Raw genomic sequence first — 24,587 nt, forward strand, 5'->3', positions numbered from 1 at the left:
TATTCCTCCATTGTTCTTTCTCCCTCAAATTTTTGTGGATCTCACCTACAAGACAAGTGTGATTGCAAGCAAGATGAATGACAAGAGCGAATTGAAAATGACAGTGTAAGGATACTATAAGTGTGGTTGAAAATGACAAATAAGAAAGATCAATTTATACGAAAATTGATTAGGATGTTGAAATTTGGAATGAGCAATTTAAAAGAGGCCATTTTGTTCGAAATTGGCAATATCAGGAGACAAGATATGACAAATGCTATGTCAATATTATGACAACCTTCTATGGAAGAATATGATAAATTACTATGTCAATTTCATGACAAATTAACCTCAAAAATAGAAGCCAAATTAGTGGAGAAAAAGAGGGAGAAAATTAGGAGAGAAAAAGGTGGGATAAATTAATAATTTTTCATTTATTAATTTCTCTCACAAAAATCCAATTAACTAATTGAATATATAATTTAATTGTGACATAAGGTAAATGAATAAATTTACTTATCCTAAGAGGATGTTAGTAAAGGATTAAATGAATAAATAATAAAACCCTTGGAGATAGAAAAGAGAGGAATTAGGTCACAATAAGGTCATGTTGCAATTAATGCGATAAACAAATGATGACAACCATGATAAAAAAGATAACTGACAAGGACCTAATATTGATTGATAGAGATCGATGACAAATCAATCAAAAAATGAAAAAGGGATTGACTTGATAAATGACAAATTGATAAGGGATCAATGAAAAATTAATCCAAATTGACAAGGATTGACGACTGATTGAGACTGATGACTAATCAATCAAAGATTGACAAAAGGTTGATTTGATAAAGATTGACAAGGATCAATGACAAATCAATCAAAATTGACAAAGAGATTGACGATGACCAATAATTAAAGATTGGAAATTATCCAAAATGATGCAAACTTATTGACAATTGATCAAAGGACGATTGATATTGCAAATGACAAAGATTTAGGAAAAACCTTCATTAACATTGATTAGGGTTAAAATGACTTCAATTGATATGACAAGTTGATCATGATCACTGGTTAAGAATTGAAATTGATATTAACAAGATCTAATACAAATTCGAGGAAATGGAATCAAATAGGAAAAGAATGCAGAGGAATGACATGATGTCAGCAAATGATAAAGCACGAAAAACCCTAAAAGAAGGTAACATGGACATGTTAAAGTATGACACAACAAAACTTAATCATTTTTAGATGCCTACATTTTGCCCCTCTTTGAGACGATGCGATTCTTAACATTTTTTCAAAGAATAATGAATAAAAATGCCCCAAACAATAATAAGATATATGTATTCCCCCTCGAGGAATTGACTAGAAAAATCCAGAAAGAGGCCAATTGATCGACAACGACGACAGGAAGCTACTAGTTCAGACATAATGAAAATTGGAGGTCAAACACAAAATATACAAGCATGACAAGGTGAAAAACACAACCACCAATACAACAAAGAGAGGGTGCACGTCTATCTAGACACCTCAAAAGGCTATAAAAGGAGGTGAGAGGGGTGAAAATGACTCATTTGTGTAGACACCTAAAAATGTCTCATTGATCTTAAACTAATTATTTATCTATTTAATTAAGTAATTCTTTAATTATTTGATTAAATTAAATATTTCTTTTGATCATCACATCCAACATTTCCAATTATTGAATTTCTATCATCATTTAATCAATTAACCCTATCTCAATTATTAATTAAATATCAGTCATTTAATTAATTGCGACTTTTTCCTTGATTAAATAATCTTTATTATTTAATTAATTCAATTTCCTAAGTTTAAATAATTTCTTTAAATTATTTAAATTAGTTTATTAAATTCCTCCAAATCCCCAAATTATAATTCAAATTCTAATTAATTTTGTCGCATGTAAAAGAATTCATCTTCAAAGCATCAATTAGAATTCAAAGGGAAATCGTGAATCCCTATCTAATCAAAGAATTCAAACAAACAGACAATGAAATAACACAATCAAATCAAAATAGGAATTATAAAGCAATTCAATTAAAAATCCCTATTCCATGACTGCATATAACTCCCAATGTTCTTCTAGGATCTCTGTGGTATGGTAGCTCTCAGATATTGCACTGGCAACTTGCAATTGACACAAAGATTCAAAGTTCGTGATTGTTGAAAATGGAGATTGAATGATCAATTTATAGATTTTTGGAGAAGATTGATTGAAAGGTGGAACAAATTGATCAACAAGTGAGCTCACATGAAAATTGATAGTTGAACTACTGATTTGGAGGTGAAACTTAATAGATTGAATAGATTAATTGAGTCAACTGATTGAGAAAAAGCTAACTGAAGGAAGAAAAAGAATGATTGGAGGAAATCAAGAAGATGAAAAAACTAACTAGAAGATGAAAATAGAGATTGGAGAGATAAATGATATAATTAATTAATTAATTTAGCATGTGCTTGCACTTTAACTTAGATTTTCAATTTAATCTTTGCATGAAATTTAATTCAAATAATTGAATTTGTTTTAAATTCAATTTAGTATTTGAATATATTTAGAACTTGACTTTGATTTTTGAAATCATGCACATGTGTTTGAATTCAGAAGAAATTAGAGGAATTTAGAAGAATTTGAAATTAAATGAAATTAGAATTTGGGGATTTGGAATTGAAGAATTAATTAGCTAATTAAATAATTTAAAGAAACTATTTAATTATTTTAGAAATGGAATTTAATTAAATAATAAAGATTATTTAAATTAAAGGATTAAATCACAATTAATTAAATAACAAATATTTAATTAATATTTAGAAAAGGGTTGAATGATTAATTGATTAGAGATAGAAATTGAAAATAGAATTAATTTAAATAATAAAGATTATTTAAATTGGGGAATTCTTCAGAATTAATTAAATAATAAATATTTAATTAACATTAGAAAATGGTTAAAATGATTAAATGATGAAAGAACAAGAAATAGAATAATTAGTAAGATTATGAGGAAATATGAAATTAGAAGAATAAGATTAATTAACTTAATTAAATAATTAAATAATTATTTAATCAATTCAAGGAATAATTAGTACATGATCAATGAGACATTTTTAGGTGTCTACATTTGCCCCTCTTTGACAATGTTGAAACGACATTATTTCAAAGAAATTGAAAAATTTTGCCCTAGTATGCCTCGGTACCACTGCATAGTGTAAATATGCCCCCTCGGAAAAGGTGGTCGAAAAATTCGCAAAATTGAGACCATATTTTCGATATTAGCATAATGAGCGATCATGTGAAGTTTCATTCAATTTTGAGATCGTTTGAGTAGGCTACAAGTTGTTTGAAGCTAGCGGGGACCGCGGGCATCGAGGTGTCAAAAAACCCTAATTTTGAGCTATAAATAGAGATTTTAGGTTTTCATTTGCTCATTTGCAATTTGGTAAGTTCTTGGTTTTCTTTGTGAATTCTGTGCTTTCGTGCAAGTATTTGATCATCATGGTTGGTTATAGAGCTTGATTGCATCTGTCTGACTGAGTACAATCATATCAGAGACCTCCTAGGACTGGCGGCATGGTATTTTTCTAAATTTTTTCCTGATTTTTTTGCTTTTAAAAAAAATAAAATTGTAGTGCCTTATTTTTCCTTATGTCACACATTAGCCTATCGATTTTCACACATTTGCGCTAAACATACCGCATTCGTTGTAAATGTACTGCATACATGCTTAGCATACCGCATTCACTATAAATGTTATGCATAAGTTCATTTCTTTACGCATTGGTGTTTAATGTTACACATAAGCCTTTATTGTTCTGCATTAGTGTTTAATGTCACGCATTGGTGTAAAACATCACACATTCATTGTATGTGAAGGTTTTTTATCATGCGTCTAATAATTTTTTATGTTCTCGTGATTTGATATCTAATATTTTTAACATTTTCTCTATGCAAGAGAACATTGGAGTGCTATACTACTGACAGAGCATACCCAATGGACTTGATCTTCGTGTCTATTTACTTGATGAGGAGATCAAGCATATCCAACAGCTTGGTTTATATTACATGTTACACTTGCCAAAGGTTACAACCAATAGGGCCTTGATTACAGCTTTGATAGAGCGATGGCATTCCGAGACATGTTCTTTTCATCTTCCTACTGGTGAGGCATCCATTACCTTAGAGGATGTATGGCATATATTGCGTATTATGATCCATGGTGAGAGAGTTGTGTATGATCATGATGATGGCATTGTTGGATTGTGTGCCCTTTTTGAGTTTGAGATACAGGATTTACAGATCAGTGGTTGGTACGATATTCCTTGGGCTCGATTAGATTATGATGATCTGACTATTGTACTATGTAGTGTTATTGATTCTTTGTTGATACTTGACAGACGAGGTCATGTGATGAATACTAAGAGCGGGGGGGTGAATTAGTATACCAAAAAATACTGAACTTAAACACTTAAACAGTTTATTAGTAAACCGGTATAACAGTTTTACTAACAAACTGGTTAACACTAATGCAAACCAAACAACAAATAAGGCATTCACCCACAGAAGAATAATCACCATAACACAATAGATTTTGACGTGGAAACCCAAATGGGAAAAACCATAGTGAGATGAAACTCACAAGTAACTATCTGCAGAATAGTAACCAGACCGGTTAAGGTCATACAATGTTCTTTACCAGAACAAATCCTGTTAGGAATCTCGATCTCTGTTAGGAGATAAGTCCGATTAAAGACTACCTTGTGAGAGGATTTCAGATCCACAGTTGTGAACCACCTTGTTAGAGGATTTACAAAGGCTTTGCCAGGCCTACCCGGTTAAGGGTTACAGACTTGTCGAAGATGTGAGTAATCAACAAGTGAGTGATCTAAATACTAGCACAGTATGCTTGGTTAGATCCTTGATAGCTCATTGTTAATGCATTTCAGCATTACTTCAGTCTTCAATATCTTCACACTCTGTTTCTTCACACAGACCTAATCTGCTTCTGTGATCGCACATGCAAAAACTTCATCAACCACACAAAACCCTAACTCCTACTAAAACCCTATACATGATGTCCTTATAAAGGAATCTGATTTCATGTCAGTCCAATAGGATTACATTGAAAGTTCCTAAGTTCAGTGCATCTGGACACATTTGGTGACACGACACATAATCACCATCAAAGTGTCGGTGGATGGTAACTCATCACAAAAAAAAACATACCGATTGGTAACTTATCACAGTATTACTAGTTCATGCAACTTTACCGATTACCGGTTGATAACTCATCACAGAGTAATACCGGTTCAAATATTAAACTGATTACCGATTGACAAAAATGAATACTGGGAAAATGATAACTGTTGCTTCAGTTCCTTCGTACCGCTTGAGGTCTTCATACCGCTTGGGATCGGTAAACACTTTCTGCAAAACACCGATAGTCTAAAGACTATAATACATGATACCGGTTGGAACAAATACCGGTTGAGCATAACTCATACATACAAAAAGTGATCTCAAAGCAAGTGTGTGTCCATCAATGACAATCACAACATCATCATCAAAATTGCCAACAATCTCCCCCTTTGGCATTGATGGAAACACTTAGGAAATTTTTTGACATCTAAGTGTTTACAACAAAAATATGCCATGATCAAAATTACTCCCCCTAAGCATATACGCTATCCCTTTTGCAGAAAATACAATGTATACTACTCCCTTACATAGATAAAACTCCCTTACAGAGATAAACATGAAAGTATACATAACATGCATCAAAATTTTAAATACAAAATACTACTCCCCCTTTGCCAACAATGGCAAAGTGTAGCTGAATAACCCCTATTTCCATTTATCATTAAAATCATAAGTCTTTATGACAATAAAGAGTGAAACTTGTCCAAAACTGATTTAAAGTCCTGCATAAATGTCTTCATGGATAAAGACCATGACTCAAGCAATGAGGTAGCAACCTCACTTTCTATTTGCATCTAGAAAACTTGTTCCTCCATGGCATCCAAGGTACTCATCTCTTGAGTGACCGTTAAGGCATCCAGATTGAGGTAGCATTTCTGAAGTATTTGCAGTCTTGGTAGTAGAACCAGATGAAGTTCCTGCAAATCCCATGTCCGATTGCTGATCTCTAACTCTATTCTTGTAGTCTGGAGTTGAAACCAGTGAATGGTTTGCCCAAATGCGGTGAAAGAATCATAGGGCGTCTTGAAGGTGCTTATATATGCCTGCAAATCAGATTGCAGTTTGTCTTTCTGAGCAAGCACATCATCATAGAATAGATGGGGTTGGCTTATCTTACTGAGCAGTAGATTCCCCTCATCCATAACATCTCTTATGTCCTTCTGTGCCTTCTGAAGTTTAGACCAGAGCTCATTTAACTTCTTCACTAAGGTAGTGTTCAATGCCTTTTGATGCTTCTTTTGAGCATTGGCTTCAACAACATCTTCCAGGCATTGCACTTGGTCCTCTACAACTATACATAAAAGTTTCAGTTGAGCTAGAGAGGAATCGATACTGGGGAGGTTGGTACTGGGTATCAAACTGGTAAGAGTTTCTACCGCAGTTTGAATAACATCTTGTTCCTTCTTCCTCCTTAGTGCTCCCAATCGCTCTTGGGCAAGCTTAATGCTTTGCAGCAGCTCCGTTTCATTTGCAGATTGGAGGTCAATGGGACTGGTAATATCAGCCGGTTTGGCTTGACTATCAGTTGCCTTTGGGGTCTCCACTTGTACGCTCTTCTCTGCTTCCTCCTTGTCCTTGGATTTTTGCTTTTCTTCTTCTACCTTCTTTTGCTCCTCTGCTTCCTTCTTTCTTTTCTCTTCTTCCTTCTTCCTTTCTTCTTCTTTCCGCTTCTCTTCTTCTTTCTTCTCCTCTTCCTTCTTCTTCTTCTCCTCTTCCTGTTTCTTCTTCTCCTCTTCCTGCTTCCTCTTCTCCTCTTCTTTTCTCTTCTCCTCTTCCCATTTCTTTTCTTCTTCCTTCTTCTTCTTCTCCTCTTCCTATTTCTTCTTCTCCTCTTCCCGCTTCTTCTTCTCCTCTTCCTATTTCTTTTCTTCTTCCTTCTTCTTCTTCTCCTCTTCCTGTTTCTTCTTCTCCTCTTCCTGCTTCCTCTTCTCCTCTTCTTTTCTCTTCTCCTCTTCCTATTTCTTTTCTTCTTCTTTTATCTTCTCCTCTTCCTCTTTCCTCTTTTTCTCCTCTTCTGTTTGTTTCCTCTTCTCTTCTTGTTTTCTCTTTTCCTCCTCTTGTTTCTTTTTCTCATTCTCTGCTTGCTCTCTATCAACCTTTTCTTTGTCCTGTTTCTCCTTGTCTGGGGTGACATTTTCACCATCCAAAGCATCAACATCAATAGGGTCCATTTGTTCAGTGACCAGTTCTCCTACACTATCATACACCTCATCTAGTTTTTCAATTTCCGATTCTTGTTCAGCCTTCTTGTTGGCTTCAGATACTTGGTGCAACCTCAGAGCGGCTTTGGCATGAGAGTGGGTATCTTTTACCACTTCAGGGACTTTCCCTTCTAGCAACAAGAGTCTCCTTCTTCTCATGAAGAAGAGGCCTTTATATTTTTCCATAACTTCTTAAAGTTTTGAATGAGACACATCAGGAAAATATTGAGGAAATATTTCCTCTCTTATTTCCTATTCCTTTTCTATGGCAATGCGCCATTTGTTATCTAAAGAATTGTATAAAGAATCCGGTGTCATAGATTTAATTTGTGATGGTGACTGGTCATTAATACATAAATATTGAATGACTTCTTGTTCTACTTCCTCTTTCTCATTGTCATTGAAATCATCAAAATAATCTACTAAATCACTCAACACTTTCCTCCTAATATTCTTGATAGTTCTTTGACAATGTGTCAAAGGTTTGTAAGAGGAAATATCAATATTTACCAGTGCTAATGATGCCGGTTCATTGCTAGTTGTCTTTGTCTTCTTCCTTGTTTGCCTAGTCTTCTTAGGTTGTTCTTCAGATTCTGTGTCCTTTGAGTCCAGTGTGTTGCCTTTTGTCTTCCGCTTCCTCTCAAGTACCTTGGCAGGTGCAACTTCTGGTTTCTTCTTTTCCAGTGACCACTTGGTCACTTTAGGACTTGCTAAAGTAACCAATGCTGATACAGATGGCACTGCCTTTCCCTTCTTTACTGAAGGCTCTTCAACCGATGTTACCCTTTCCAGATAGGTGTCGGTTCTCTTCTTCTTAGGATCAAGTGGTGAGGCAAGTAGGGTAGAAGCATACCTGTCTAGCATATCATACATTACCTCATATCCCATAGGTTCCACCTTTTCTTTTCTAGGCTCAACTGCCTCCATTATACACTCATCTACTCTGATGGTGAAGCAGATGTCCTCTTCATACTTCTTGACAATATCACCAAATATTCTCACCCTTTGGCTCATCTTGCATCTGAACTCATCAAATTATTTGTTCAGGACTTCAGGATAACCGGTTCCAACTGCTTGAAGAATTTCTTTGATTTGCTTGGGAACCAGTTGGTCAGCAAACCACTGAATATCACTGACTCCTAGGAAATAGCCTTGGAAGTAGAAGAACAATCCAACCAATAGTTGTCCAAATTTAAATTTCAAGGCATTGTCCTATTTAATTGACTTCAGGTTCACCAAAAGTTGCCTTTGCATACAGGTGCATAAATCAAACGAGGCATCTTCCATGATCATCCTATAGGTGACATTTACTGCTGCAGCAGAGACATAATTAATTCTGCTAGCATGGAATATCCAGTAACTTATCACCATACAGGCATATTTGACCAGATCATCCTTGATGGTATTGATGGTCATTCCTCGTTGGTCACTCACAGAACTGGTGAGCTTGGTCATTTCCATCTTAATGACTTTCCTTAGGGCTGGCACATCTCCAATGTTATAGAAACCAGTGACGACATGAATAGCTTCCAGTGTGATGTCATGTGTGCGCTCAAGATACATTTTGTCAGTGTGCACTCTGCTTAGAATGATATGGATGTGATCATCTATAAATTCAAGGAAATAGACTGCATTGTGAAGCTTCTTCTTTTCCAAGATGTTGTATTCTGGTTTGATCTTCTTGTCCTTCCTGCAGAATAAGCTTAACTAAGAATGGATCACTAGAGATCCTAGGTCTTCAATTTTACAGTCAATATAATCTGAAATACCTTCCTCAACTATAACACCAGCGGATATTTGGGATAGGGCATTATATTTTGCCTTTCATTGGATGAAATCTATTGAATCAACGGGTGCACTAGAACTAGAGTGCGATGCAGAAGCCATGATAAACAAAGAAACTCAAAAAATACCTTCACATGTTGATATTTAGGGCTTGCAAATTATGCTTCGCCACACACTACTTCGGTTGTTGGATTACCACTTTGAGTTCTACACTTGACCGATTGATATTATCTTTTGATTCTTCTTCAAAGTTTTGAAATCTCTCTGAATTGCAAGACAAATCGCCTTTTGTCGCTCACAAATTGATAAGTGAAAATGACTTGAAAATCCCTTTTAAATGAATTCTTCACCTACCATAATAAATGCTCCACCATTAGGGCATAAACCCTAATTTACCTTTTACCATTTCCGATCTTTTGCCAATTGATAGGTATCTCATATCGATTAAGGTCTTTTACCAATATAAACCGGGGGTTTGAAACATTTCACTGATTTGTTTCCCCCTAAGCTAATCTGTAGCTTAGTTTGTTGGTTCAGAGATTTCCACACTAGGTGCAGATGCCGGTTCTTCTTGAGTCACTTCTTCTGGCTTCTTTTTCCAGGTTTTCTTCATATCTGCTTGAATAGTTCAACATTAATCTTTCCTTCCAGAGTGACCGGTATATCATCCGATATATTCTTTCTCGTTCTGTAGAATCTTGTTGTGTGACCTAGTTTATTGCAATGATAGCAAACCATTCCAGGTGCTCTCCAAGGTCCATAATTCATGTTTCCATTCTTCCTTCTGCATGTTGCAGCAGTGTGACCATTAGCATGACAAATCAAATAGGTTGCTCTCCATCCGGTTGCCACTTGATAACCACCGCTACCTGGCTGATGATTATAGGTATTAAACCGGTTTGGATTCCGGTTCCCAGAGGGTTCAGAAAAAAATCCTTGACTCCTTTGAGGATACCTTCCGGTGTTGTGCATGACAAACCTCCATTCAAATGCTCTATGCCCAAACTTGTTGCATGCATAACAATTTCCATTGAATCTATTGGATCTAGGCTTATTGTTTAGAAAGTAAGGAAAGTTATTGTAAGCCTTATTTCTACATACATTAGTAGTATGTCCTTCCTTGAGATAATTAAAGCAAACAGGTTTGAACTTTTTCTTACCTTTATCCTTTGATGTCGGTTTCTTCTTTGATGCTACATCTTTTGCTCCAGAGGTCTCACCTTCCTCATACTCAGAGAAACCAAGTCCATTAGTATTCTTTACCGGTTTAGTTGATTCAAGCTTTTGCTCTAACTTAGCAACACTCTAATTGAATTTGGCAAGTATCTCTTTTGATTCAGTGAGTTCCTTGGTAATAGCAGCATTGGACTCCTTCAAGATTGCATTCCTAGAAATAGCCAAGTTTAGTTCACCTTGCATTTCTTCTTTTTCCACTTTACTCTCTTGGAGATGAGCAGTAAGTGCTCAGATTTCTTGCTTTAGTTTGGAGATCTTATAATCTTTGTCATTTACTAGATCTTCAACTTTTCTTCAGTTCTCAAGCTCTTGACACATCCTGATAGTCAGTCCTTCAAGTTCCCTTCTTAGGTTGGCATTAGACTCATTCATTTTTTCAACTTCTTCAACTAGGGCTTCCATGTCCACTTCATCAGAGGAACTGTTTTCAGTTAGTTCCATCAGTTTCTCAGCATGCTCTCTTCTTTTTGCTAGAGAGGCCTTATATTTGACTTTGAGTTCATCATAGGCTTTCTCAGTCTGAGTGAGCCAATGAGTAAGTTCCCTCATAGTGTATTCCCCCATATCTCTTTCCAAGTGGTTAAACTTATAGAAAGGTTGGCTCTGATACCAATTGATGAATACTAAGAGAGGGGGTGAATTAGTATGCCAAAAAATACTGAACTTAAACACTTAAACAGTTTAGCAGTAAACTGGTATAACAATTTTACTAACAAACCGGTTATAACAAATGCAAACCAAACAACAAATAAGGCATTCACCCATAGAAGCAAAATCACCATAACACAATATATTTTGACGTGGAAACCCAAATGGGAAAAACCATGGTGAGACGAAACTCACAAGTAACTATCTGCAGAATAGTAACCAGACCGGTTAAGGTCATACAATGTTCTTTACCAGAACAAATCTTGTTAGGAATCTCGATCTTTGTTAGGAGATAAGTCCGATTAAAGACTACGTTGTGAGAGGATTTCAGATCCACAGTTGTGAACCACCTTGTTAGAGGATTTACAAAGGCTTTTCCAGGCCTACCCGATTAAGGATTACAAACTTGTCAAAGATGTGAGTAATCAACAAGTGAGTGATCTATATACTAGCATAGTATGCTTGGTTAGATCCTTGATAGCTCATTGTTAATGCATTTTAGCATTACTTTAGTCACCAATATCTTCACACTTTGTTTCTTCACACAGACCTAATCTTCTTCTGTGATCGCACATGCAAAAACTTCATCAACCACACAAAACCCTAACTCCTACCAAAACCCTAGACATGATGTCCTTATAAAGGAATCTGATTTCATGTCGGTCCAATAGGATTACATTGCAAGTTCCTAGGTTCAATGCATCTGGACACATTTGGTGACATGACACAGAATCACTGTCAAAGTGTCGATGGATGGTAACTCATCACAAAAAAAAACATACCGGTTGGTAACTTATCATAGTATTACCGGTTCATGCAACTTAACCGATTACTGGTTGATAACTCATCATAGAGTAATACTAGTTCAAATATTAAACCGATTACCGGTTGACAAAAAATGAAGACTGGGAAAATGATAACTACCACTTCAGTTCCTTCATACGGCTTGAGATCCTCGAACCTCTTGAGGTCTTCATACCACTTGGGATCAGTAAACACTTTCTGCAAAACACCGATAGTCTAAAGACTATAATACATGATACCGATTGAGCATAACTCATACATACAAAAAGTGATCTCAAAGCAAGTGTGTGTCCATCAATGACAATCACAACATCATCATAAAAAATGCCAACATCATGGATTTCTAGTTGGATGGTGCAGAGTGCTCCATGATATGATTGTGCATCGATGAGTATATGCATGGGGTCTGTGTCTTCTAGTCATGGTGTATTATCAGATGCACGACATTGTATACCTTGGATACTGGTCTATCTGTTGCGGTGTGACATTGCTCCAGACATGGGCATGGGAGCACATTTCTATTGCGAGACCTGTTATTCATGTTGACTTGCAGCCTGGTGAGCCTTATGCTTATAGGTACACAATGGGTATTAGACATAGGGGTTCAGGTAACACCTTGTATTGGAGACATCAACTTGATATTCTACAGCATTTTATTTGGAGACCGTACTTATATTGCCCTAGTTGGGCAGATGATGCAGTGCATTTGCCTTTCTACTGATAGCAAAGATATCTTATTGGTAGGACATTCGAGACACAACAGATTATTGAGATGTCTCTTCTAGGACAGGTACTGAGACAGTTTGGGGAGGTATAGGTTACATCAATGGTTACTACTTATTTTGCTCATGTATCTTGGGAGGTATCTGATTGGGGGTTATGTATACAACCACATGTTTCTTCTGCTAAGTTTGATTCTCTTTGGCCATTACTTTGGGATTGGGGTAGAGGTGTAGCATATCTAGGGACTACATCAAAGTATGATGCATGGTGGGCCAGACATAGGCCTATTCCACTTATTGATCTTGTTGTTCTGATTACAACACAACAAATTCGACATCCTAGACAGTGCCTGAGGATAGACATGGAGGAGAGAGTTGGAGGAGGAGAGAGGGGTGGATTAGCTGAGGGGGGAGATGAAGGGGAGGAGCTGAGGGAGGAGAGGAGGAGGGAGGAGATGAGGACATATACACTGGTAGAGACACTGAGTCTACTAGAAACGGAGATGACGATGATTCTTCAAGGTCATCGAGCAGCGAGGATGGTGGTGATGACAATGATACTGATATGCCAGAGCTAGAGGATGTACCTACTACAGAGGATGGAGGAGGACAGGTGGGTGATAGGTATGATGATGATCCGCAGATTCTCAGAGCGCGGATTCAGAGTCTAGAGGACAAGGTCACCAGGTGAGATGTCAAGCGAGAGGCTTACCGTATAGACTACGGTGCACTAGAGACTGAGAGGGATCATCTCCAGAGGGAGAGAGATGAGGTAGTCAGGAGAGTTGAGATCACCATGGATGCATATGATTAGCTATTCGGACCAACGATAGGGGCACATAGCCAGGCAAATAGATATTCTGTTGCTGCACAGGAGGCTATTTATTAACGATAGGCTTATGAGAGAGCTATCCCTGAGGGTCAGAGAGAGCATATTTTTAGTGCCTTTATGGGGAGGAGATCAAGTCGATCTACTTCTCGATGGACCAGTAGTGGAGGAGTCATGGGACCACCTCGACATCCTGGGGCAGGAGCTAGTGGACAAGATCCACCTGCTGATAGAGACAGTGTTGGTTGAGACATATTGTTCATGTTATCTGAGCCTTCGGGCTTGTTTATTATATTTACACACATTATCATTTTTGAGTTATATATATGATATGCAGTTTTTTGGCAGCGATCTATTATGCTTTTCTTTCTATGTATGTTAAATGATGCTATGAGTTATATGATGTATGTCTATATGATTCATGAATGTTTTTATAAATTTTTTATGAATGCGGTGATTTCTATATGATTTATTAGTGATGCACTTTTGTTTAATATGGATGCATTTTGAAACTATATGTATGCATTTTTGAAACTATATGGATGCATTTTTGTTTTTTGTATGATAATGCCAAAATATACCTTGAAGAAATGTTAGTAAGATGAAAGAAATAAGAGATTGATGAAAATAATGTTAGAAAAGAATATGATTTAGAAAGAAGATGGGAAATCAACAAACTATCAAGAAACATATGAGATGAGAATGAAATTGAATGAATCACGAACCTGTGTCATTTATTTTATTGCATAATATATATTCATCATTGAGGCTTATTATTGAACAATGAAGCTTAGTACATCAGGGTATAAGGAACCAAGATGTAAATATATCTCATTGAAGAAACAAACACATAGCCGACAAGGAGTGAACCCCTTCATTCTAGGAAATACACTAGGGGTCGAGGTATGTGTGGCATTCAATAGTTGAATGCTCCTATCACAAACACCCATTAGAGAAATTTCCCTAGAACTTTATCGGTTCACACCACAAACAACAAACAAAGAAAAAGATAATGCCCATCATGGCTCCTCTAGTCACTTGTAGATATTCTTGATTAGCATAGGAACATAATCTGTTGCCAAATGATAAAAGATAAAGACCAACTCGCACAAAATTCAATAGCTATATTGACTTGGTGCCTTCGTTCTCAGTTGCTTGATGTGATGGTTGATAATGTCTGATCCCTAAAAGTTGTGGACCACATTTAAGACTGACCTGTCTGATTTCGAGTGTATCTTCTTTTGTTTAAGACAAGATAATGATCACTTGATATGGATATGATACGATTGATAAGACAGTTCGATCAGTTGATTGCAAATGTTTGACTGGGTAGTCATATCCTTTGTTAACTTCATGTGAAGCGTTTGCTGGATATCGGCTAGGGTATTTGATTCTTGCGAGACAATTTATTGCAGGTTTTTTTATTGATTCTTGATTGTTTAGTTCTTTTCCAAGAGCTTTTTTTGATGTTTTTGGATTATGTCGATCAATATTTGAATGTTTTTGGTATTTTTCAGGACATATTGCAGATGTTTTTTATTTCTTTCAAAGGACGTTATATGAATGTTTTTGGTATTTTCACTACTCTTTCTGACTGTTTTGGATTTTTAAGTTTTTCACTATTTTTTTGGATTTTTTCATTTTCACATATTTGAATATTTTTTATTGATTTTTTCAGAACATTTTGTAGATGTTTTTGGTATTTTTAAGTTTTCCACTATTTTTGGATTTTTAAGTTTTTCACTCTTTTTGGATTTTAAGTTTTTTAGGACTTTTAATGATTTAAAGGATTTTTTCAGGACTTTTTCTGATTTTTAGGATTTTTTTTTTCAGTTATGCCCCTAGTGTGCAAACCTATATGACATGATGATCAATAGAATGCATGTGGAGACAATGAATTTTTGGCATGACCTATGTTAATGGAATATGCATGATGAAAATGCATTTCCTATTCGAACAAGGTCGACTGTGTTTGTTTGGCATTTTGTAAAACACCAATTGAAAAAGGAGGTACAAAAAATTTAGTAGATAAGCGGTAAATTGATCCTTAAGATCCCTTGGAACATCCAAATCAACATACTTAGTGACTGGGATTTACAAATGGAGACGCGGAAAACTTCCCCATTGATTCTTGAAACTTTGATCAAGTCTTTTGCCCATGTGTGTGTAGATGAGTTAATTCCCTCTCTTGTATTCACTAAAGATCCTTAGCATCCTATATGACTAGCTACGTGGATTATCCTAACTTCAAAAGCATCCCAAATAGAGCCTCACTGCTAGCAAGCTTTTAGAGCTCTGATGAGGTTATAGATTGTAATTTCTCAAATATTGCTCCATTGCTAGTAGACGTTCATAGCCCTGATGGAGTTACTTGCATGTTCCCATAGTCAATCTTTTTGTCGTACTTTGTATGCATGATATTTCAATTATATATCATTGCTCTTTTGCCTTGACATGAATATTTGACATAGCTCTTTTTCTTTTATTATTTTCTTGTCTTGACTTGTAAGTAATGAAACCTACTTGGGTGTGACAACTACAGTGGCGCTAGAGTAGAATTTTAGATTTTTCACTAGTCATATGACCAACTAGGTGTCTAGAATGAATTAGAGATTTTCTTAATGTGTTTGAGATATAGCAATTGATAGATTTTGGGCTAACAAGTCTTAAATAGTGAAATCACTACCCAACCATAAGTAAAGCATGGCCACAAGGTAATGTTGAAAATGAATGACCTTAGAACCTCAAAGACTTCATGCCCAAATATCTAAGAAAGGAGATGACCCTTGTTTCTCTTAGATGCAAGTAGATGAAAAACTTGGACAATTGCCTTGTTTTATTGATGCTACTATATGAACATAAATATGATGTGCTTAGAAAGAAACTATAGGTAATGTAGTGCTTTGAATAAAATGATATGCAATGCAGAAAGTAAAACCTTAACTAACCCAACACTTAGGTATAATATCATTTAAGGTGCATACTGTTCATAGGGTCAAAGAGTGGATCTCCCTCCATGGTAGCCAAATTATATGCTCCATTGGCTATAACCCTTGTTATGATAAAAAGACCTAGCCAGTTAGGGTCTAACTTCCCTGGATTTTCTCATTCTGCTATGTTCCTTTGGTTCTCTTTGATAACTAGATCTCCCACTTCAAAAGTTTGTGGGCAGACTAGTTTATTATAACTATGTCTTAGTCTATTTTGATAACCTTGCAGATGATTGAAAGTATTTTGTCTCTTTTCATAAAGCATTTCTAGCTCTTGTAATCTTGCTACCCGATAGTCTTCCTCCGATATGATGTTTTGTAAAGAGACTCTTAGAGATATTTCTATTTCAATGGGGAGTATTGCTTCTGTACCATAGACCAAGGAATATGGTGTTGCTCCTGTAGGGGTGCGTACTCCTGTTTTGTAAGCCCAAAGAGCAGGATTTAATTGGAGATGCTAGTCCCGTCTTGTGTCAGTGACAAGTTTCTTAAGGATCTTCAATATTGTTTTATTTGTTGCCTTTTCTTGTCCATTGCTTTGTGGATAATATGGTGTGGCAAATCTCTATTGTATTTGAAATTTGTCACACAATTCTTTCACTTCTTGATTTTTAAATGGACGTCCATTATCTCTCATGAAGTACATTGGAATCCTGTATCTACAGATAATGTAATTGAGCATGAATTTTTCTATTTGCTTTCCAGTGGTGTATGTAAGAGGAATTGCCTCAGCCTATTTGGTAAAGTACTCAGTAGTTGTTAAGATGAACTTGTGGCCGTTGGAAGAAGTAGGATTGATTTTACCCACTAGATCTAATCCCCATTGTGAAAATGGCCATGGTGACGTTATAGGTTGAAGATCTTGTGTTGGTGCATGAATGAGATCTCCATGCATTTGACATTGCTTGTATTTTTGTACATATTTATAGGCATCTTTTTCCATAGCTGGCCAGTAATAACCCGTTCTTAGCAATTTCTTTGACAATGGTGGACCACTTTGATGCAACCCACAAATTCCATCATGGAATTCATTTAGAGCAATTTGTTCTTCATTTTCATCAAGACATCGAAGAAGAGTTCCATTGAAGCCCTTTCAATATAATGTATAAGCTATAATAGTGTGTCTAGATGCCTAACGAATAAGAGTCTTTTTTTTAATTTCTGAACAGATCCGGTGACATGTATTGGGTGTGTACATATGCGTACATCTCATTGTACCATGAGGATTCTGGACCCACAATTGCACATACATATTTTGTTGAGGGAGTCTCATATGTCGGTATCATCAACTATTCTATAATAAACTCAAACTAAGTTTCATTATTAGGCATATTTATAAGAGACCCTATTATAGCCATGGTGTCAGCTGCCTTGTTCTGTATCCTTGGAATCTGTTCGAAAGTGATTTTGCTGAAATTATCTTTGTAATTTTCTACCATTTGTTTATAAGGTAGCATCTTATCATCTTTAGTGTTGTAGTCATCATTGATTTGGTTTACAATCAGTTGTGAGTCACCATAGACCTGTAATTCTTTTATTCTCCACTGCATAGTTGTATAGAATCCTATGGGGAGAGCTTCATATTTGGCTATATTGTTCGTGCATGGAAAACTTATCCTAAATGACTTAGGGATAGAATCACCCTGAGGGGTGATGAATAGAATCCTAGCTCCAGATCCATGACTTGTATATGATCCATCAAATTATAATTTCTACATTATAGATGATGTCAATATAAATACCGATTCATTTGGAAAGTCTATGAGTAATGGGTGACTGTCTTGTAAAGGAGCCTCTACTAACTGATCTTCTATAATTTTTCCTTTGATGGCCTTTATGTCTATGTACTCTATATCAAACTCACTTAGGATCATGACCCACTTAGCCAATCTCCCGGCCAATTTCGCTATGCTTAACAGATATTTGAGTGGATCAAAGCACACAATGAGTTGCACCTTATGACTCAGCATATAATGTTTAATCTTTTCAGATGTGAAGATTACGGCTAAACATGCTCATTCTATAGGAGTGTAATTAAGCTCATAACTGATCAAGGTTCTACTTATATAGTAGATAGCTCTTTCTTTTCCTTGTTCATCATGCTATGCCAACAAAGCTCCTAGAGTTGAGTTTGTTGCTGATATATATAGTAACAAAGGTTTTCCTGGAGTAGGCGGGACTAACACTGGTGTGTTTAGAAGATAATCTTTCAGAGCTTGGAAAGCCTCTTGGCATTGTTCTATCCATTTGAAAGTAACTCCTTTCCTGAGTAAATGCTGGAATGGATGACATTTATCTGCCAGTTGTGCTATGAATCTCCTTATGGATTGTAGTCTTCCTTGTAACCCTCTTAATTGCTTAAATGTTGATGGAGGTTGCATATCTATGATTGCTTTGACCTTGGCAGGGTCTACTTCAATTCCTCTATTAGCCACAATAAACCATAGTATTTTTCTTGTTGTTGCAACAAACACACACTTCTTTGGGTTTAGTCTGACATTGTACTGCTCCAATCGATCAAATATCTATGCAAGGACCGTAAGGTGACCTTCTCTTGTCTGTGATTTAGCCAGTAAGTCATCCACACAATCTTCCATTAAGTTGTGGATCATGTCATGAAATAGCATTGTCATGGCCCTTTGGTATGTTGCTCCTGCATTTTTGAGACCAAATGGCATCATATTCCAACAGTATGTTCCCCATGGGCAAGTAAAGGTCATTTTATGTTGATCTTCCAGTGCAATTTTAATCTGGTTGTATCCTGAGAAACTATCCATTAATGATAGCATTTCATTCCCAGCTATTAAATCAACTATCATATCAATATTGGGTAGTGAGAAATCATCCTTAGGACAAGCTTTATTTAGATCCCAAAAATCAGTACAGATTCTTATGCCTCCAGTGGGCTTAGTCATAGGTACTAGATTGGATATCCATTCCGTATAGTCGATAGGTCGAATGAAACCTACATCCAATAGCTTTTGGAGTTCTATTTTAACCAGTATGTAATTTGTGGATGCATTTTTCTCAATTTTTGCTTGTAAGGTTTAACTCCTAGTAGGAAAGGTAAATGTTGTAACACCAACTCAGGATCTAAGCCCAACATATCCGCATAGGACCAAGTGAAGTTGATAGGACGTTGTTTGAAAAAGTGAATGAACTTGTCCTTTTCTTCCTGGTTTAATGATTTTTCCAGGTGGATATTATATATAACCTCTCCTTATGCTATGTTTACCCCTTCGGTTTCTTCTATAAGTAATTCTGAATTTTATCTTTCGATAGTGAGGTTACCTAACTTGCTCTTGCCATTATGGTTATTTTGATCTGTATCTTCTATGACAGAGGTACTTGCCTCTCCAAAGTATGTCATCCTATCCAGGTCTACAACAAATCCTACCTTGTGATTACCTTGTGGAAATCCCCCTCTGACTCCAAGGAATTCTGTAATGGCTTCATTGTTTTCAAACCAATCTAGATTTGGTTTTCCTTCTTTCCCCCACTCAATCAAGTGTGAGTGTATAAGGGGTAAGCCATTACTCCCTTCTGTCATAAGAATTTCTTATAACATGAAGACTTGATTGTTTGAGTGAATTGGTGTATTTTCATCTTTTATAGGCTTTATTTGATACCTTAGTATGACACTTGTTCATGGGTTGGAATCATGGAGCGATAAGAACTCATAGTCATGAGAGTTTGTTTCATTTTTAATGTATGTTTCATCATCTAAGGTATTATCACTTATCTCCTCTTGTTCCTGCCTCTGATCTTGTTGTAGATTGGTTGGTCTTCTTTGCACAGTAGTTACCCTTCTTAAGCCTGGTATAAGTTGTTGCAATCTTTCTTCATTCGATTCATTAGGTTGAGCTTGAGTCATTTCCTGTGGCAGAAGTATTGATAATAACGAGGGGTTAGGTTCATCTGTTGGTGATAAACTTGCATATGTTGCAACATTTGCTTGTGCCATTGTGTCAAGAATTGTATCATTTTGTGACTCAATGCTAGGCTCTTCCAGGAGTTGTCTCATGTCTTCCCCATCTGATTCCACACTAGGCGATGTTGGTACTTGATTGCTTGTTTGAGATGAAGAGGGAAACACTTGTATGGACAACTCCCTTTGAGATATGTAGTCTGATGGTATCCTTGGTCCGTTCAGTATATTTAGGGTGCATTGTCTTTCCTGTGTGATATATGATACATGCTTATACCCTAACCCTTGATTCCCTGGATTGTCATTAGGAACAATGGGTTCTAATCTTCCTTGTTTCTATAATCCCAAGCCCATGGTACCATAATATCCATGTTTCTGGAGAATTTTGAACCCATTACCATACTGATCTAGGGGTATCTTGGGTATTGTCATGTCATCTTCTTCTCTGTATATCCAATGATTGACATCTTCATTCATAGATTCTTCTTGTAAGTCACCCAATCTTATGAAAGAGCATGAGTCTAAGTATCTGACAATTTCCTTTCCTTTGCCTTGTTTCATTATTGCATTTTGAGGTTTCCCAAAAGACCTAGGAGAGAGAGAGAACTATTGTCCCTTTGAGGTACTTGAAATGGAATACTCTCCACAATCAATATCTTTTATCTATAAAGAAGATGTTACAGGCACATTCTTCTATGTTTCTATGATTGTTAATGATTCCATTTGTGTAGTGACAGGTGCTTCTTGATTAATTGGTACCTGATTATCCACACTTTCTTTCAAGTAATTACAGTGTTGGAATGGATTTGGATCACCTTTTATGGTGATTTCAATGTTGTTATATGGGAATTTGACACTAATGAAATGTCGATGGTATTGCTTGCATGGTGTGAATATATGGGCGGCCCAATAGCATGTTATATATCCTAGTTCTTTGTCGAAAACCTGAAAAAAGCAACCTCTTTTGTTATAGGTCCTATTTGTATAGGTAGCGTTACTATACCTTTTGAGGGACGTTCTTCATCATCATATGCTTTAATATTTATTCTCTTTGATGAATCAATATGAAGCTCAGAATATCTTAATGCCTTAACCAACTTTAAAGTACAAATGTTGAGACCGGCTCCTCCGTCTATGAGTACTCTTCTGATTCTTCTCTTATGTATGTAAGCTTCTAGATGTAGTGGGTCATTATGGAGCAGTCTATCACTACGAATGTCCTATTCTATGAATGGAATGTGAGTGCCTTGTGCTAAATTCCCTACCATGGATTGGAAGTAATGTTCATCTATATCTCTATCCACTACTAAATCTTGAATCACTTTGTCCATAATGGCTTTATGAGTGGGTGAAATATGCAAGAGTTCAAAAAGTGATATTTGTGTCGGGGTTTTCTCGAGTTTCTCAACAACATTATGTCCCTACTGTTGGTGGTAGGTTTGGTGGTACTCCTTGTAAAGTTACCTTTGATATGCAAGTAACTACTGCACAGTCTCTATCTCTGGGAGTTATTGTGATCGTAGCCATTGTATCATCTCTTGTGCAGGAACTATTGGTACCATATGTTGTTTTGTTGAGATTTATGTTAAATCTCTCCTCATAGTCTTCATGTGTAAGTTTAACATCCATGATATGTGCTCTAAGTTCATCTTCAAACCATCTTGAATTAAATGGTTTGTCATGCCCCCAGTCTCTGAGATAAATACTTTTGTCTTCATCGTATTTTGGTGCTTCTGACAACATGCAAATTTGGTTATGATCTGTGTGAGTCTCTGGATATTGTTCATCTCTATCAAGTGTTTCTTGTGAATCATTTTTTACTACATCTCCTGAGCTAATGGCAGGAATAGTATAATCCTATGAGAGTTTTGTGTAGTTAGCTATATTATATTGTGTTCCTAATGTAGTAGCCTTCCCTTTGTCATGTTAGACAAATGGATCCTTAAAGATTGTGTGATTCATGTTTGCTAAAGTTTTATCCGTATCGATCATGATGTCACCTTGGTCTATCATATCTTGGACCAAGTTTTTCAAATTATAGCAACTCGCCATTTTGTGACCTTTAGTATGATGATAATCAGAAAAATCATTATCATTCCACCATGTAGGTTTGAAAGGACCCGGTTCATATACTCTTATTTTTGGCAAAGTGATCATGTTTGTTTGTATTAACTTTTTTAGCGCTAATTCAATAGGTTCCCCTAGAGGTGTGTAATTCCTTCTTGGAGCATTTACCTGGGGTACTTTGTGTTCATGTTTTGTGTAGCGTTTATGTTTGTTGAGGCAATGTTATTATCTGTATGTGGATGTAGTGATTGACTTGTACCTTGTAGAGAAAAAACCAGTTGAGTTCTATTCACCGTACGGGCATCTACAACACCATCGTTGGTCACATTTTTGTTTTTCGACCAAAATTTGGATTTATCATTATTGTTGTTGTTGCCATACTTAATGATACCTTTTTCCACTAGTCCTTTCTCACACTTTAGAGCTTTTTCAGTGATTTGTTTAAATGTGGTCAAACATTGCATTTGTATTGGGTACTTGATCTTAGGGTTTAAGTTTTTTGTGAACATATCCACTTGCTCTATTTTTGGAATAATAGTCATGCACCTCCTATAGAGAGATCTCCATCGTTGTATGAAGGATGAAAATATTTCATTCTCATATTGTTTCGTGACACACAAGTCCATTAAAGTGACTGGGGTTTCAATGTTATGTGAAAAATTTGCAATAAAGTGTTTAGCTAATTCTCCCCATGATGTGATAGGTGGTGGTAAATGTGAAAACCACTCTAACACTGAGCCTCCCAAACTTTTAGGGAACAACCTCATTAGGAAAGTGTCTTCTATTGCAACCTCTATGCATGCTGTAAAAAACTCTCTGATGTGGTCTCTAGGATCCCTTTCCCTCGATATCTGTCAAATTTTGGCATTTCAAAATGTGGTAGGAAAGGTGGCATGCATAATTTGTGATCAAAAGGATAAGGATGTAAGTCCTGCATTGTGTAGCTCTTTTTATCATTACTAGTCTGCATAGTCATCACTTGTTGTTGCAAATTCTGTAATTTTTGTGTCAGAATATCTATTTGGGTCAAAGGTACACCTTGTGTTTGTGTATGTCCCACAAAAGGATTTGTGGTAGCATAACTAGGGGGTTGTTGGAAGGTACCATGATTATAATTTTGTGTGTTGTACATTCCACTAGGTACCGTGAAATAAGTGACCTATGAACCCATGTTTGGCTGAGTTGTACTTGTTGTATTGGTAAGACCTAGATTTGCATTTTGAGGATTATATATTGATCCTATAGAATAGGAAACCAGATGTTGGGTTGCACTTGTTGTATGAGGAATCTATGTTTGAACAAGTGCTGAGACACTTGATAATATCAGTATGGTTTGTGTTGGTGCGCTAACATTTATTGTTGAAGATGATGCACTCGATTGAGAGTTCACGTTTGAACTAACATTTGTTTGTATAGGTGCATTTTGAGGAAAATTGGAGGTCATTGTTTGCATTTGTGTTATATGCGGTATTTGATTGTTATATTGACCTAGAGTATTTCCTAGTGGTAAGATTTTTGTGATATCAAAATCTTCAGGTGATTTCACCCCATTTTGTAATAACAACAAGAGATATTTGTCCCTATCACTATGTATAAGTGCATCTAAGATCATAAGGACATCTGGGTCTTGTTGTGTTGATCCAATCTCTTCTCATGTTAAATGTTGTTATAGTTCATGTATTGTTTGCATTGCCTAAGAATTTGACTATTGACTAGTTGATATGTCTATATTCCAAGTTGGGTTTATAGACTGGTCATTGTTTGGGTCCATTATACCTTTTTCCTTTTGTGACCTTGTGACGGGCATTTAAGACTTCTATATGAGGGTAGTTTTAGAACTTTATGCAAGATGACAATTAATGCTAGACTCTAGACCCAAGTATGGGATATGCAAGACTAGACTAGACTCTCTATTGAGGATTTGGATGTGAGACTTGTTGAGTGTTTTGAGATTTCTACAATGCAAGTTTTTCAAGTTTTTCTCTTAGATATTCTGCACCAATTTCTTTATCAATCCTACGGGAAATTTTATACTTGATATTTATCTCATACTTGACTCCTATATACTAGGGTGCGTTTCTCCTTGATTCCCAGGCTAAGCTAGCTAGACCATCAATAATTTCTCGTTGATTGCCATTTGGCACTAGATTAGGTTGCTCGAAGGGGAGCAAACCATCACCTGGGAG

The sequence above is a fragment of the Cryptomeria japonica genome, chromosome 6 (assembly GCF_030272615.1).
Source record: "Cryptomeria japonica chromosome 6, Sugi_1.0, whole genome shotgun sequence".
NCBI lineage: Eukaryota > Viridiplantae > Streptophyta > Pinopsida > Cupressales > Cupressaceae > Cryptomeria > Cryptomeria japonica.